Source organism: Ochotona princeps, chromosome 33, assembly GCF_030435755.1.
Source record: "Ochotona princeps isolate mOchPri1 chromosome 33, mOchPri1.hap1, whole genome shotgun sequence".
Lineage (NCBI taxonomy): Eukaryota > Metazoa > Chordata > Mammalia > Lagomorpha > Ochotonidae > Ochotona > Ochotona princeps.
In genome coordinates this window covers 7,232,118-7,238,917 of record NC_080864.1, presented here as the reverse complement: position 1 = coordinate 7,238,917, position 6,800 = coordinate 7,232,118, and the positions used below count along the sequence as shown (strand labels likewise).

Below are 6,800 nucleotides of genomic sequence, written 5' to 3'. Positions count from 1 at the left end.
CAGCACCAGACATGCCACAGGCTGCCCTGGCCACCTCTCTCTCTGCTCGGCATCTGACCCAGACGCTGGCCACACCAGCTGCCGCAGCAACAACACATATCCTACACCCACACTTTGCCAAGCACCAATACGGAGACCACGAAGGGGTACTCTGCTTCCTTTCATGGGGCCTCACGGAGACAGGGCATTAAGCCAAGCCCACGAGGTGGTTCATCTCTCGCCCCATGGCGTCTATGACCTAGCAGGACCCAGGGGAACACAGGCAGCACCTCGGGGGGCTTCTACACGAATGGCTGAGAGCCAGCGCCAGGGAAGGGCTCTTGGCAAGGTACAGCGCCAAAGCCTCTGGAGACCTGGAGGGCCCGACCATAGCAGAGTTGGAGTGGGGGGGCACAATGGAGTCTTCCTGGCACACAACCAGCCTTCCACAGCCCAGCCCACTGCCTCCTCCACCGGCAGCTGGGACACTCCCACATTCCACTCAGGCATGGCCAGCCCTGTGCCACGCCACGGAATGGCCACTGGCACACACACACACTCACACGCACATCACAGACACACCACAGACACACACATACCCATAGTCCACCGCAGTGCAGCCTGTTGCAACTGTCGGTAGTTGGTCATGGTGGTCCTGAGGCCCATCACAGGCGGTGGTGGTGTCCACTGTAAAGCAGGGGCAAGGTGGCGTCAGTGAGACCAAAGCACGCCAGAGTCCACAGCAAGCTAGCCCCAGCACTCACACAAGGCCCATGCCTGCAGCTCATGCCACAGCCCATGTGGGCACCTGCCCCACTCACTGCAGGACCTGGCACGCATGGCTGACTGCATGGCCTCTGAGAACCGGCAGTGCCATCACTCACTCCCTCCCTCCCTCTGTCCACAGTGGGCGTGGTGCTGGACACTCCATGAATCTGCAGCCTTGGCATACTGGCAAGCGCTTCTGCGGTACACACACAGGCACTGCAACTGGGGCCTGTCGCATGGTGGGCTTGAAGCTTTTCTCATGCACGGGTCCACCGTTCAATCACAAGCCCATGACTATGGCCACACCCGCTCCTGGCCAAGGTCGGGGATCCAGCTCCATATCGCCCAGGGAACTAGCCTTGCCTCATGACCTCTTTCCAGCCTGGCAATGCACCCTGGATGGAGCTCAGGGCTAATGGGGCCATGGGAGAGGCTGAGGGATTTGGAAACAACTCCCAGGCACCAGCACCAAGAATGCCCGCCTGGGCCCACAACAGCCTCAGGTCATGTCCTGCGGCTCTGGACATGCCAGGAGCCATGCGTGAACAGCCCTGGGGCCCAGCATCCCACCCACAGCACCCCATGACATGACTCACCTTCCACCGGCTCGGAGGAGCTCAGTGGTGCCTGCACACCTGTGCTAGGGCTGGGGACGATGCTCCTAGGGGCAGCCTGTGGGGCCCATTCAGACAGGACTGGCACAGCAGTGGACGCACAGGCGGTCTGTGGCGTGATGTTTTCCACAGACCTGGGCCGCAGGAGACAAGACAGGGGAGAAGGCAGCTGAGTGCTACTGGGCCTCAGGGCAGGACTGAGGGGCCCGGGTCCTCAGGAGCCTCCACTGCTGGCGCTCGGCCTCCCTCTTGGGCCCAAGGGCACAGGGCCATGGACAAAGACAGCGTGATACTGCAACCCATCCAACCGGGGGCCCCAGCAACTCATGCTTGGCACCAGGGCACTCAGCACCTGTGGCTGAAAGCTAAGGAAAGGGCCGGGGGACATCAGGGGGCCATGGTCCAGGCAGGTGGTGTCTGGACTGCGTGGGGACATGCAGGAGGCTGGTTCTGCAGCAGAGGACCCCATCTCACCGCCCGCTCTAAGGCCCTGCTCTCTCATGCTTGGATTCAGTCAGGGTCAGTTTAGAAGCAAGCCCATGGACGCTGGTCAACACCAAGGGGCTGGTATGCCAGGCCTGGGTCACTTCCATGAGCCTGGCCGTGGCGGTCCCCAGCACCAGACATGCCACAGGCTGCCCTGGCCACCTCTCTCTCTGCTCGGCATCTGACCCAGACGCTGGCCACACCAGCTGCCGCAGCAACAACACATATCCTACACCCACACTTTGCCAAGCACCAATATGGAGACCACGAAGGGGTACTCTGCTTCCTTTCATGGGGCCTCACGGAGACAGGGCGCTAAGCCAAGCCCACGAGGTGGTTCATCTCTGGCCCCCTTGGCGCCCGTGACCCAGCAGGACCCAGGGGAACACAGGCAGCACCTCGGGGGGCTTCTACACGAATGGCTGAGAGCCAGCGCCAGGGAAGGGCTCTTGGCAAGGTACAGCGCCAAAGCCTCTGGAGACCTGGAGGGCCCGACCATAGCAGAGTTGGAGTGGGGGGGCACAATGGAGTCTTCCTGGCACACAACCAGCCTTCCACAGCCCAGCCCACTGCCTCCTCCACCGGCAGCTGGGACACTCCCACATTCCACTCAGGCATGGCCAGCCCTGTGCCAAGGCCACGGCATGGCCACTGGCACACACACACACTCACACACACATCACAGACACACCACAGACACACACATACCCATAGTCCACCGCAGTGCAGCCTGTCGCAACTGTCGGTAGTTGGTCATGGTGGTCCTGAGGCCCATCACAGGCGGTGGTGGTGTCCACTGTAAAGCAGGGGCAAGGTGGCGTCAGTGAGACCAAAGCACGCCAGAGTCCACAGCAAGCTAACCCCAGCACTCACACAAGGCCCATGCCTGCAGCTCATGCCACAGCCCGTGTGGGCACCTGCCCCACTCACTGCAGGACCTGGCACGCATGGCTGACTGCATGGCCTCTGAGAACCGGCAGTGCCATCACTCACTCCCTCCCTCCCTCTGTCCACAGTGGGCGTGGTGCTGGACACTCCATGAATCTGCAGCCTTGGCATACTGGCAAGCGCTTCTGCGGTGAACACACAGGCACTGCAACTGGGGCCTGTCGCATGGTGGGCTTGAAGCTTTTCTCATGCACGGGTCCACCGTTCAATCACAAGCCCATGACTATGGCCACACCCGCTCCTGGCCAAGGTCGGGGATCCAGCTCCATATCGCCCAGGGAACTAGCCTTGCCTCATGACCTCTTTCCAGCCTGGCAATGCACCCTGGATGGAGCTCAGGGCTAATGGGGCCATGGGAGAGGCTGAGGGATTTGGAAACAACTCCCAGTCACCTGCACCAAGAATGCCCGCTTGGGCTCACAACAGCCTCAGGTCATGTCCTGCGGCTCTGGACATGCCAGGAGCCATGCGTGAACAGCCCTGGGGCCCAGCATACCACCCACAGCATCCCATGACATAACTCCCCTTTTTGGTCATTTGTCTCCTAATACATCATAGTTAAAATTTAGCAGTTCACCCACTTTTCAATATCCTGCCTTAGCACTCATTTCTTATTTTGCACTTGACACAGTGCACAGCACCCTGTACTCCCAGCTGTAACATTATTCATACCTGAGCCCTGGAGACAACTACAGGACATCAACAACCCTGGGTCGGTGAGAGAATAGGTCAGATCGATGAAAGTTAGAACCTGATAAATTCAAGCTGGCCATCTCCTTCCATTTAGCATCAGCTTTGTATGGCACAGCCTTCCATCTATGACATGCCAGCAAGTTTCCTCCTCAACAAATGCAAACATTCATTCTCCTTACAATACATCTATACTCCCTATTATTGAACTGCCAGGTTTGTCCATGGGATATGAAGCATCTTCAGATGACATAGTTGGAACTCTCTTTGTAACGGAATGCTTCATATGCGTTAAGTATACTGATCAACCAAGATACTAACGTCCACCATCAGGAGCACTGGCCGTTCTTTCTAATTCTGCTCTCTACTTATACCCTGGAAAAAACAGCAGAGGCTGGCCCAAGTCCTTTGGCCGCTGCACACACATACCAAACTCCAAAAAAATCCTGGATCGAGGCATCAGAACAACCCAGCTTTTGTGGAGTGAAGCAGAGAACGCAAGATCGCTCTCCCTGTCACTCCCGTTCCCTCTGTAACTCTGCCTTTCCGGAAATCTTCAAGTAATCTCAAAACCAAGAAAACTAAACAGACAAAATATCCAAAATCACAGGAGTCAGCAGACCTTCCACCCTGGTGTCTCCTCTCTGTATCCCTGCCCTTCCAGTCAAGATAAAAGAAACCTTAACAAAATACTCACTTTCTCAAACAAATATTCCAGCGCTTGTCCAATGACACAGAGTATTAAGGTGCCTTGAGTGATGCTAACTAACATCCCCTGTTCTAAAACAATCCATCTTTCTCGTGCTATTTCCTCTGATGTGCAGCTACCCAAGAAAGTCACAAGATTTGGAAGTCATGAGGCCAAACATGATCAACGCAGCCTTTGCAAGAGTAGGTTGTATACTTAAGTGAAAAATATATGTGGTATTCTGAAAAGTCATTTCAGGCCTGAATTCTTGGAAGACCCAGCTTCCCATAAGAGGGGCTTATTATGTAAATTTATTCTGAGAAACAATTTTTGTTCACCAATATAATGTCATCACAAAAATATCTTAAAGTACACCTTCCACTTGCAGTCCAGTTTCCTGTTAACCCATCAGGGAGGCAACAGGTGACAGTTCAAGTCCTTGGGTTCCTTCCAACCCCTTAGGAGACCTGAATGAATTCTTGCCTCCAGGCTTTAGTCTGATCTCTGATAGGAGCACTTAGAGACTGAATCAATAGCAAATGATCTCCCCATATCTACCTCTCCTTTTGTCCATCACTCTAAATTTTCAAGAAAAAAATAAATGCTTAATGAAAAATCACATTTCTTCATGCACGTATTTATTACTTATAGTTCAGGAAAAAGCATAAAAGTTAGAAGAACCACAAATGATGGAAACTGGTTGTAAGCAACAAAAAAAAAATCCCTCTACATTACTTTTAAATTGCCTGGAAGTCTATAATAAATTCCAAATACAATATTTTCTAAGATTTATTTATCTGAAGTTCAGAGTTATAGAGAGCCAGGGACAGAATAAGGAGCATCAGAGATGGAGACCAAAGTTTCTTCTGCTAGTTCACTCCCTAATACAGCAACAGCAAGCCTGGGACAAACAGAATCCAAGTCTTTCCAAGTCTCCCAAGTGGGCACTAGGGACACAGGTATTTTCATCTGTCACCTTCCACTGCCTGTCCACACCCAGGACTCAAAAATGTATTCATATTGAGGCCAGCACTGCAGGAAGCACCTTCAAACACTACACCACAATGCCAGGCCCTAAATGTTACCTTAAAAAAATAAAAATTAACGTCACCAAAATTGGTTTGAGAACACAGTGCATGGCTTCAGCTAACTCAGGTTTTGGCAAGTCCAGACTGCAATGGACAATGACAAAAAGTTACGGTGGTGGCCCAAAGTAGTGTAACAATTGAACTTAATAAAAATCTTGAGTTATGAATTTGTGATTTGTATAGCATTCATTTTTTTAACTAGTCACCTATTTATTTGTGTAGCCTATAACAGAGAGAAAACAAGCACTCAAATATGCTATAAATTTCCAAAGGGCTATAAGGAAGATGTGCATCCACCGTGAAGACAACAGTAGGGAAGGAAAGTACTGGTCTATGAGGTGTTGAAGGGATTTCCCAGGGCTGCTCCAACTGGAGATAAATGTAAAGTGAGACAGTGACGCTGTTACCAACCTGCCAAAGCACAAGCACATCAAGAACATGGCCTACACCTCCCAGATCGCATCTCGAGAGTGACCAGTGCTCCGTCAGCTTTGGAGGTGGAAGGCGGACAAAGCCACAGAGCTGGCCATTCCAATCTCAGCTTGCCACAGACCAGCAACTGGAAGACACTCTGACATAGTGTGTGCACCCCAAGCGGAGCACCTCACTCCAGGGAGCATGGGTTATACTTGTGGCTTTGCTGCTTCCCCAAAGGTATCATGGCTGCCCTCACACCCCTGGTGAACCCAAGATCACCGAGAAGAGGACCAAAAAGTACATCTGGCACCAGGCTCACCACTATGTCAAGATTAAGCAGCACTGGCAGAAGCCCAAAGGCAATGACTACAAGGTGTGGGAGAGGTTCAGGGCCAGATCCTGATGCCCAACATTGGTTACCGGAGCAACAAGAAGACAAAGCACAGGCTGCCCAGTGGCTTCTGGAAGTTCCTGGTGCACAACATCAAGGGGCTAGAGGTGCTACTCATGTGCAACAAATCCTACTGTGCAGATTGCTCACAATGTCTCCTCCACCAACTGCAAAACCATGAGGGAAATGGCAGCTCAGCTGTCCATCTGAGTCACCAATCCCAATGCCAGGCTGCTCAGCAAAGAAAATGAGCAGGCAGCTGGGTGCAAATTTTATATTTGTGCTCAAGTAAAACCTTGAACCCCCCCAAAAAAAGTCTAGAAGGGGAACGAAAAACAAAAAAAGAACTAGTCATAATTTTATCAAAAGATGAATACTGATTTAATACCTAAAGGAACACGATTTTCTGTGTCCTTCTTCATGTCCAATTTTGCATTGTCATCATTTTTAGTTATGTCTTCTACAACGATGAGAGATGAAGACAGGTCTTTCGCCTTTAGTAAGTGTTCAGACATTTGATGTTGAGCAAAAAACAAAACAAAACAAAAAGGTGAATGACGTACACTAGTGTATTCATTATTTCTTTAAAGATTCCTTTACTTATTTATTTGACAATCAAAGGACAAATAGGAGGAGACAGATACAGACAGAAACACTCTCCTATTCATGGGTTTGCTCCCCAAGTTATTGTAACATTGTGAAACGAGGAGTCACGGCCTCCACCTGGGTCT

General features: G+C 51.7%; 1 pseudogene; it reads left to right on the top strand.

Moving 5' to 3' along the window:
• The first annotated feature begins 5,920 nt into the window (after window positions 1-5,920).
• Window positions 5,921-6,369, top strand: LOC131478433 (large ribosomal subunit protein eL32-like; annotated as a pseudogene).
• The last annotated feature ends 431 nt before the right edge of the window (window positions 6,370-6,800 follow it).